This window comes from Leopardus geoffroyi, chromosome B2 (assembly GCF_018350155.1).
Source record: "Leopardus geoffroyi isolate Oge1 chromosome B2, O.geoffroyi_Oge1_pat1.0, whole genome shotgun sequence".
Lineage (NCBI taxonomy): Eukaryota > Metazoa > Chordata > Mammalia > Carnivora > Felidae > Leopardus > Leopardus geoffroyi.
This window is the reverse complement of record NC_059332.1, coordinates 42,147,097-42,156,779: the sequence shown is the minus strand read 5'-3', so window position 1 is coordinate 42,156,779 and position 9,683 is coordinate 42,147,097. Positions and strand designations below refer to the sequence as shown.

The window sequence follows — 9,683 nt, the reverse complement described above, 5'->3', positions numbered from 1 at the left end:
AGGTCATCATTGCATACCTTCTACTCCAATATTTTCAGTGGCTTTCCATTGCCCACAGTGTAAAAATCCCAGTACTCAGCTTGGCATGCCAAGTCCACTGTGATCTAGCTTCAATTCACCTTTCAATCGCTCGCCATTCTCCACTGCTTTCTTCCCAGAGCCTGTGCTCATTTCTCATCCTCTTTCACTTGTGGACAATAGCCCACATGTTCCACCATTGCCTGCTATGCTCTCCCCCATTCCGGAATCACAAGTCCGTGATCCATCCTTCAAGGCTCAGATCAAATGACACCTCTGTGAAGCCTTCCTGATGTCCCACGTTAGTCTTTGACTTTCCTATATTACCTCGAACTTGGTTACTGCTGGTGGATTTTCAGAAGAGATGACATGAAATCCTCAAGGATGAAAACTCCTGGGTCCCCCTCATTGGATTATCTATAAGATAAATTTGCTGTGTAATTTTGGGCCAAACCCTTACCCTTCTTGGCTCTTAGTTACTACAACGGCACAGTAAGTACTTTCAACTAGAATCAGTATTTCTCCAAGGAAGGAAGGGATGCAATTATTTTATTTTAATTCTAGTATAATTAACATGCACTGTTATATTAGTTTCAGGTATATAATACGGTGATTCAACAATTCCATACGTGACCCAGTGCTCATCATGACAAGTTCACTCCTTAATCCCCATCACGTATTTCACCCATCCCCCTGCCCACCTCCCCTCTGGTAACTATCAGTTTGCTCTCTCTAGTTGAGAGTCTGTCTCTTGACTTCTTTCTCTCTCTCTCTCTCTCTCTCTCTCTCTCTTTTTCTTTGCTCATTTGTTTTGTTTTTTAAATTCCACATGAGTGAAATCATATGGTATTTGTCTTTTTCTGTCTTATTTCACTTAGCATTACATTCTCTAGCTCCATTCCTGTTGTTGTAAATGGCAAGATTCCATTCTTTCTCATGGGTAAATAATATTCCATTATATCTATATCTATATCTATATCATCTATCATCTATTCTTTATTCATTCATCTATCGATGGACACAGGCGTGTAAATCTTCATTGTGCAAACTGCCTTGTGCATTGTAGGACATTCAGCATCTCTGGCCCCTAGAGCCCAATGCCAGATCACCTCTCATTGTTGCTACAATGAAAGAAAGACTCTAACACATTTTCAAACGCTCTAGGAGCATCTCCACTGGACTGAGTGATTCCTCAGGATCTTCCAGCTTGGATATTCTTAGAATCCTCTGGTTGGTGTGTCGGGACCACTGGTGGCCCAGAACCACGCAGAGGCCTGGATGGTGGGTCAATGATGCAGAAAAAGCCGGAACCAAACTGGAGACAACACCCATAGCCATGACCTGGCACCTGAGGACAGAACTAGTGTCCAGCGTCCCAGTCTTCCAAGGGGACACAAACTCCCAGCTGGCCCTGGCTGGCTTCAGATCTGAGGGGTTTTGGTCCGCCCTGATGGACAGGAGTCCTGGTGAGGAAAGGGCCGTCCATAGCAGGACTCTATGGGTAGGGCTCAGCTGGGGCTGTCAGGGCAAAGGCTGGGGCTTGGCCAGCATCATGAGCTATCAGAGGAGCTCGAATAACAAGTGAAAAAAAATCAGTTTTCTTGTGCAGGCCACCCTACGAGGTTGGTGGGGTGATTAGGGGACAGCTGCGACTTGGGGAGCAGGAGAGGGCTCGAGACTGACCACGAGGCATGTGGGAGGTGGAAATGGGCAGCAGGATGGCGGTGAGAGTGCTGTTGCCAGAGGAGGCTGCAAACACACCTGGTTGTCTAGCCTCGTTGATGGTGGTGAGCGGGGCAGAGAGAAAGGTTGCTGTGTTCATGAGAGATGAATGGCGGCCAGGGGTAAGGCCACTGTGGAGCAGCCCCTCCTCAGAGGCAGTTTGTGGCTGGGGCTCTGGGGAAACCAGAGTGTTGCCCAATGTTGAGAGCTCAGGGTGAGTTTTTAGGAAGTTCTGGGAATTTCTCCAGTCACTGATTCACCGAGCCATCCATTCCACAGGCATCTCTGGGGCTGGAATGAGACCACCCCGATCTTGTACATGTCCTGGGACCATAGTTCATCTGGTATGAAGTGTCAGAGCTTTGGTGACTGATAAAGGAGGAACTTGGAAGGAGAAGAATTCGTCAATATTTATCCAACAGGGTCCAGGAGAGGCGGCTCTGAATTGAGACAACTGGTCAAGCAGGTAGGGGGCAGGGGGGTGGACGGCTGGAAAGGACTGTGCCGGGCACAGTGTCACCCGAGCTCATGCACACAGCCGCGCTGTGAGTTAGAGGCCCCGACTTCCCCTGTTCTGCAGATGAACAGAGGCTCATTCTTGTGTTCAGAAGGGCATTTCTCCAGGCTCTTCCAGCTTGAGCAGCCCCGAGAATCTCTAACTGCCCTTGCTGTGACGGCTGCAGTCTTTGGATCTCAAGCGGTGGCTGGCAGAGCGGGAGGCCGCCTCTGTGCCCACCCTGGTCCTTCTGATGGCAACATCTGTCCCCAGCGGTAACACCAGACATTGGTTTGCCATAAGCCTGGTTATACGGCTGGCCTCCTGGAGTCCGCTTGCCTTTGGATGAACTGATAAAACCAAAGTTTTGAACTTTCCACACCAGGGCCCAAGGTTTGGTAACTGCACCACGCACCTAAGAGTGTTTGCTAACGTGTTCTAACGTGAGCACGTGTTACGTGCCTGGCACTGCTCTCAGCAAGTCAGGTACGTTAACCCACTGACTCCTCACGCGAACCTGGGAGGTGGCTACTATTGTTAGTCCCATTTTACTGATGAGGAAAGAGGTATGGAGAGGTTGAGTAACTTGCCTATAAGTCTCACAGCTGATAACAGGCAAATCAAGATTCAAATCCGGGCGTGCTGGCTCCAGAGGCTCCAGAAGTATGATCAGGAGCTGGCCGAAGCACGCTGCCCCCGGAGCTAAGGACACCTGGATTTGGGTCCCCAAAAGGCGGCCGTGAATTTCTGGCCACACCACCAATTAGCTGTGTGACCTGAGACACATCACTCACTCTCCTGAATATCCGTTCCCCCCCCCCCCCCCCCCGGTTGAATGGAGGGATTGAACTGCATGATCCCACGTTTAGTTCCAGCTCTGACATTTCAAGAGGCTTCATCAGGCTAAAATAAGCAGCAAGAGGCGTGTTGCGGTTGCAAAAGGGCAGCCTGGGACATGCGTGCGTGAAAGCCGGGAGGCTCTCCCTGGTGAGGAAGCACAGAGGGCTAATTGCGAGTGTATGAGCTCAGCTGGGGGTCACTTTCTCCCCTCTGTGTCCACAGCTGGCTGTGAGTCAGTGACGGGTCACTGGCCACAGCGGGGCTGCTGGAGACAGGGCAGGCCCAGAGCATGGACAGGAGACAAGTCCAACCTGGTCCCAGCCTTAGGGGCCCCAGGGTGCTGTGTGTTCTTCCCCGTCCCCATCTAGATGCTACTCCACTGCGGCTAGAAAGTACTCCATTCTGTCTCCCTGAGCAGAACATCCCTTTCTCTCTCAGCTCTGCCAGCCCTGGCCCCTGCTCTGCTCCCCTCACAGCCAGAGGCTCCCTCCTCTGAGCCAGGGGTGGGATAGAGGCAGGTAAGACAACAATGCCGGCTCTCAGGAAGCTCATAGAATGGTGGCGGGGTTGGGGGACAGGGGGGCTCTTGGGCACGAGCTGGGCCTATGTCTCAGGCTTCTGAACATGCCGGGGGGAGCTCACAGCCAGGGCGCCTGCCTTGCCCACGCTAGCCCCTGTAGACCAGGTCATTGCCAGGTAAGATCAGGGGCCAAGTTCCTCCTTCCCAATATCATCCTCAGCCCTCAGGAGGAAGCTGCCACAGGAGCACTGGCCTCAGGACAGACTTGTGACAAGGGGTCAGCTCCCGGGAAAGTGGCCCAAAGGGGGTGATCTCCTTGGGAAAGCTGTGAGCTGTGAGAGGGCAATCAGGACTGAGCTGCTCCCAAGATACCGCCGTCCTTGCCCTGCTACAAGCGTCATCCGGCGCGACATGTCTGGCGTCGCGGGATGGATTACAAGTGTACTTTCCTGGAAGCTCACGTGGCACGTGCATCACCGGGCCCGTGGCTCCCTGTCCGCCTGGGGTCTGGCGTAGCTGGACTCAGACTCAACTCTGAGACAGCGGTCAGATGTCGCCAGCCTTCTGCTCAGTGCGTGAATACCCTGTGGTGGTTGTCATTCATTCATTCATTCATTCGGTCATTCCTTCGTTCATTCTACACTGGTTCCTTCCTGCATTCGAGTAACCGCACCTCTGCCAAGTGCTCCTCTTGGTCCTGCTTAAACTCGGCCCGAGAAACTCACAGGCTTCCGGGATAGCCCAATCCACACTGTGGCCATCTGACTTCTAAAACCTTCCTATGGATGATTTGAAATCTGACTTCCTCGGCTGGCCTCCTGTTGGTGTTCCTGCTCCTTCCACCCCCGGAGAGCCCGTTTCGTCCTATATATGGCAGGTCTCAGGTGGTTCGAGGCACCTCACTTCCCCCTCCCTCCCTCCCTCCCTCCCACCTTCTCTCTCTTTCTTCCCTTCCTCTGTAGACATTCATCGAGCGTCTCTTATGTGCCAGGCACCAGGAAAACAGTAGCAAGAAACAGCACACACAGCCCTGGACCTCACAGTGCTTACAGTCTGTTAGGGAGGCACCATGAACAGAACAATCTCACAGGTAAGCCTGTCTCTGGTAAGTGCTACCCCAACACCGGGCCTAGGTGGGAGGCAGAGCATATAAACGTGGGACATAATCCACAGAGAGGTCAGAAAGGGCTTCCTCGAAGACGTGGAGCTTTAGCTGGTATGAAGAAGGGGCAGGGGAGTCACCAGTGGGGGGTAGGACACATGCAAAGGCCGTGGCTGGAGTGGGGGGACGCCCAGATGCCAGGACCTTTCATTCCTGGGGCTAAACATCCTTGTGGTAGTTCCTCACAGGATGAGGTTTCTAGACCCCTCCCCACCTTGTCACCCTGTCATTGTTCCCTTAAGGGGGAGATCCCCAGGTCTGGACCCACGGCTTCTGGAGGGCCTGGCCAGCTCAGAGCCTGGGGGCTGCCCCTCTCTCTTCTAGCTGGCTGCTGTCTTCCCATTAGCACAGCCCAAATCTGTACACTCCTCGGGGAACAAGTCCTCCTCCAGGAATGCTCACCCAAACTGATCTTACATGTGGCCTCTTGCAGCAGCCTGTGCCTGGGCTGTTCGGTGTCTGACCTTGCATTCGAGTCCCTGTGTGGGTCCATGAATGCTCATCTCTCTGAGGTGGCCTGTTTGTTTCAGGCTGGCAGGGTCCGTGAGTCTGGATTCTGCTCTGGCTGTGATGCGCAGGGCCGCATTCCCTGTGAATGTGCTGGCAAAGAGTTCGCACATCCCGTCTGCATATCCTGGACCAGGTACTGGCAGGTGAGGCCTCGGAGAATATGGGAGGGGGCGGTGACGGGGAAGACAAGGGGCCTGAGAGCCTGGGAGGGGGATTTTGGAGCCTGCCCTGGGGCTCCAGAAAGAGGTGCCTAGGGCCTGAGGCCTAAGCTATGCTGGAGCCACACTGCTCTGTGATTTCTGATCCCTGCCCTGTGTCTTTCTCCAGCCCTCATTAATGATACAGAGGAAGGAGTGAGGCCAGCTACGCGTCTGTGTGCACGTTTGGTATGCACACGTCTGTCTGTGTCTGTGCGCGTGGAGTGTGTGAACCTGTGTGAGTTGTCCAACTAGGCCTCGCTGTTGGCTGGAACCCACCATTTTGCCATTACTCATCCTGTGACTTGAGGGTGGCCAGGTCACCGAGCCTTGGAAGAGGTTCCACCAGACAAGGTTCCACCTTGCCTAACAGTCATACCAGGCGGCCCCATGTGCCCTCCTGCCCCCCGTCTGCCTGCAGGGTCCTCACACACCAATGAGGCCTGACCAGGCGAGCCGGCAAGGACCTCCCACCCCTGTCCTTTACTTCTGTCCACAGGTCACCCTGCTGCTGGTGCCATTCCCTCTGCCCCCCCCATCCCCCACTCCTTACCTTATCCCTTCCTTTGTCACCTCCCCCCCTCCCCCTTTCAGACTCAGCTTAGGCAGGGACTCCTCCAGGAAGCCCTCCCAGATCCACCTCTGTGTTCTCCCAGACTGTAGGCCCTAAGAGGGCAGGGCCCGTGTGGGAATTATTATAGTGTTTTCAGAGGCTAAAACCTAACACATCTTATTAGATGAGTGAAACAGTGGGCTTCATATTTCTTATCTGTAAAATGGAAATTCTACTACTTGACACACAGGGTTTGGAAGAGGGCTGTGGAAGATGGTGCACGTGAACTTCCTATCCTTGTGCTGGACATACAGCAGATGTCCCAAAACACTTCTAACTTCCCTGCCCTTTAATGTTTATGGATGCATGTTCTTTTCTGTTCAAAAAAAATGTTGTACATTTTCGGACTCCTTTAGGTTCCAAAGCATGACTGGCTTCTTGGAGCTCAGGCCCCCTCCTCGCAAAGATGGTCTTTGACGACCCCATCTGAAACAGCCCCACCCACCCCAACACTCTCCACGCCAATAGTCTTATCACGACCTGACCTTGTGCCTTTCCTGACTTGCTGATCATCTGTCATCCCTCCTAGAACGTGAGTACCACGAGGACAGAGACTTTGGCTGATTTTTCCACTCCTGTGGCCCCAGTGCCCAGAGCCGTGCGTGGCACAGAACGGATCCAGAAGTTTCCAAGGCCAAGGCAGTGGAGTCTCTAGGGGACAAATGCCAGCATGAGTGAGTGTGCGTGTGTGTGTGTGTGTGTGTGTGTGTGTGTGTGAGCGTGCATGTGCATTTGGGACAGAGGACGGTGAGGTTCCCTGAGGGAAATCGAGAACAATCGTCACCCCTGGGGCTGTGGCTCCCCAGACTGCCTGGATGTGTAAGTGAGGAGGCAGCGCCTCCTTTGCCTGGTGACCCTGGGTGGCTGGGCTGAACACAGGTCTTTCTCAGCACGCTTGAGCATAGTCCATCTGTCCCCAAGGAGGGACTGGGGTGCTCCGGCTGTTATCCCACTTTGGAGGGACCCCGGGCCCAGGCCTACTTCATATTGGTGCCATTTCTTCTTCCCTCTGTGGCACCGGCTCCCCTCCTCACTCTTGCCTTCCTGTCACCAGTGCCTGATGGGCCCCCTCCCACCTGCATTCCCTGTTGGCACCAAATTTTCACACTTGTGGCTTTAGTGGTGCTGTAGGGTTCCCCCTGTCTCCTTAAGTGGGGTAGCATAGCCTACTCGGGCTTTTGGTGCTCAGCCCCCCACCGCTGCCACTCTGGTCTTTGTCCTAGGCCCAGTGAAAGGGATTCCAGAAAAAAGTTGCAGAGGCTCCCGCTCCTCCCACTGGGGAAGGGCCCTCTCATTCTCCCCTCATCCAACTCTCCCCCCAGCTGAGGGGCCCAGTGCCAGAGAAGCCTACTTGACTTCTGGGTGGGGAACCGCGGCTGGTAGGGAGGTTTGCATAGACTCAGCTTTGGATCCAGGCCCCCACCCAGACTCAGTGGGGTTACCTAGTGTTGGAAGGATGCTCCCTATCGGTTCAAGCCCCCCACCCTGTTTCCCCTGGGCCCTGCTCCCTATACCTGGAAGGCCCACAACCACTGCCCCATCCTCAGAGCTGTCAGAACCCCCAGTTCTAAAGCTCCCAACCCTGGCAGGACCCCAGAATATTTGCAAGTGAAGGATTTCAGGGATCAGAGGTTTATGAAGTGCGTTGTTCAAAGTGCCCTGGGCTGATCGGTGTGTGTGTGTGTGTGTGTGTGTCCGTGTGCATGAGATGGACTGGGCCCCCACTCCTATTTTGACCACAGAACCCCAAACCTTTTTTTGTGTTACCAGTGGAGAGGCTACCTAAATTACTATTTAAACAAGAGAACCCAGGGGTGCCTGGGTGGCGCAGTCGGTTAAGCGTCCGACTTCAGCCAGGTCACGATCTCGCGGTCTGTGAGTTCGAGCCCCGCGTCGGGCTCTGGGCTGATGGCTCAGAGCCTGGAGCCTGTTTCCGATTCTGTGTCTCCCTCTCTCTCTGCCCCTCCCCCGTTCATGCTCTGTCTCTCTCTGTCCCAAAAATGAATAAACGTTGAAAAAAAAAATTAAACAAGAGAACCCATTATTTAAAAAAAAGAAATGTTTGAAAACCATGAAAACTGGACAAAACTCATCTTACATCCTGGGAAACTGAGGCCCAGAGGAGCAAATGGCTTCTCAAGGTCACAGTGGGATCAGGGGCAGAGCTGGTACCATACCAGGCCACCTGGCTCATAGGCTGATGTTTTTGCCAAGACCAGGCCGACATGTCCCTCTCATGAGGTGGCAACTGGGGGTGGCGTGCCAGGAAGGCCCCATCCAGAGAAGCAGGTTAAGGTCACAGCCTCCCCACCACACAGGCCCCCTGGGAAGTGCCTGGGAGAATAGTTGCATGGGAAAGGTGGCTCATTTCTTAACTGGAGGCTTGAGATTTTGAAGTGGGAAGGGGCAGGAAGAGGGAGGAAGAGCAGAGAGGGGAGCAGGGGACAGGGGTTCGTCCTCTGGGTCCCTTACACCCCTCCCCCAATCAGAGCACCAAATGCCCTCCCACCAGTTTGAGGCTGCTTCTACATTCCCCCACGGTCACTCTGCCAGGTCCCCATAGGAGGAGGAGGAAGGCTGCTTCACAGCCCTCCTCTCTGCCCCTTAGCCTGTGACCCACTGGAAACAGCCCCTGACCCCAAGCACCTGATTTCCAAGCAGAGGGAACTTGTGCCAGGCATAGAGGGGGCTGGGTGGCCTTGGGGTGATGGCATCTGAGGTGGGAAAGCTGTGAAGCTGGGTGGAGATTTCTGTCTCAGGGGTCCTGTGGAATCCTCCCCCCCCCCAGCGACAACACAGAAATGGCACGGTAGGGGGCTCTGTGGCACTCACTGTGCCTCCCCTCAGTGTCCAGATGGGCACCGGGGGAAAATGCTATTGAATGAATGTGTCCATCTCCCCCCCAGCCCCTTCACAGTCACCGGCCTCTCCTCTCCCCACATCCCTGTCCTTTAGTGACTACAAGGACTGGGTTATTCTTAGTAGGTTTCATTCATCAAAGCGTGACAAACGGTGTCCTGGGAGGAATGTCTGTGTGCTGCCAGAGCCAGAGGGCTGGGATGGGGTGCAAAGGCCCCATCTGAGAGGGGAATTAAATGCCTTGAAGGAGGGGCGCCTGGGTGGCTCAGTCGGTTAAGCGTCCGACTTCAGCCAGGTCACGATCTCGCGGTCCGTGAGTTCGAGCCCCGCGTCGGGCTCTGGGCTGATGGCTCAGAGCCTGGAGCCTGTTTCCGATTCTGTGTCTCCCTCTCTCTCTGCCCCTCCCCTGTTCATGCTCTGTCTCTCTCTGTCTCAAAAATAAATAAACGTTAAAAATTTAAAATAAATAAAAAAAAAATGCCTTGAAGGAGCTCCAGACTGAAGGGGAGACATAGTCTTGCCCTCAGGGAGCCCCAGTCTGAGGGGGAGACATAGCCCTGCCCCCAGGGACTCCAGTCTGAGGGGGGAGACCAGTCCTGTCCTCAGGGAGCCCCAGTCTGAGAAGGAAGACACAGTCCTGCCCTCGGGGAGCCCCAGTGTGAGGAGGAGACACAGCCTTGCCCTCTGGGAGCTTCCTGTGATGGAGGATACTTACCCTCACACCCCACTCCCCAAACCCTCAGTAA

General features: G+C 54.2%; 1 long non-coding RNA gene across 1 annotated transcript; it reads left to right on the top strand.

Annotated features, from left to right (window-relative positions):
• Nucleotides 1–2,011: 2,011 nt before the first annotated feature.
• LOC123609724 lies at nt 2,012–7,880 on the top strand. The gene is made up of 4 exons (XR_006717934.1): nt 2,012–2,206; nt 4,559–4,686; nt 5,289–5,411; nt 6,608–7,880. It is a non-coding gene; the product is annotated as an uncharacterized LOC123609724 (long non-coding RNA).
• The last annotated feature ends 1,803 nt before the right edge of the window (nt 7,881–9,683 follow it).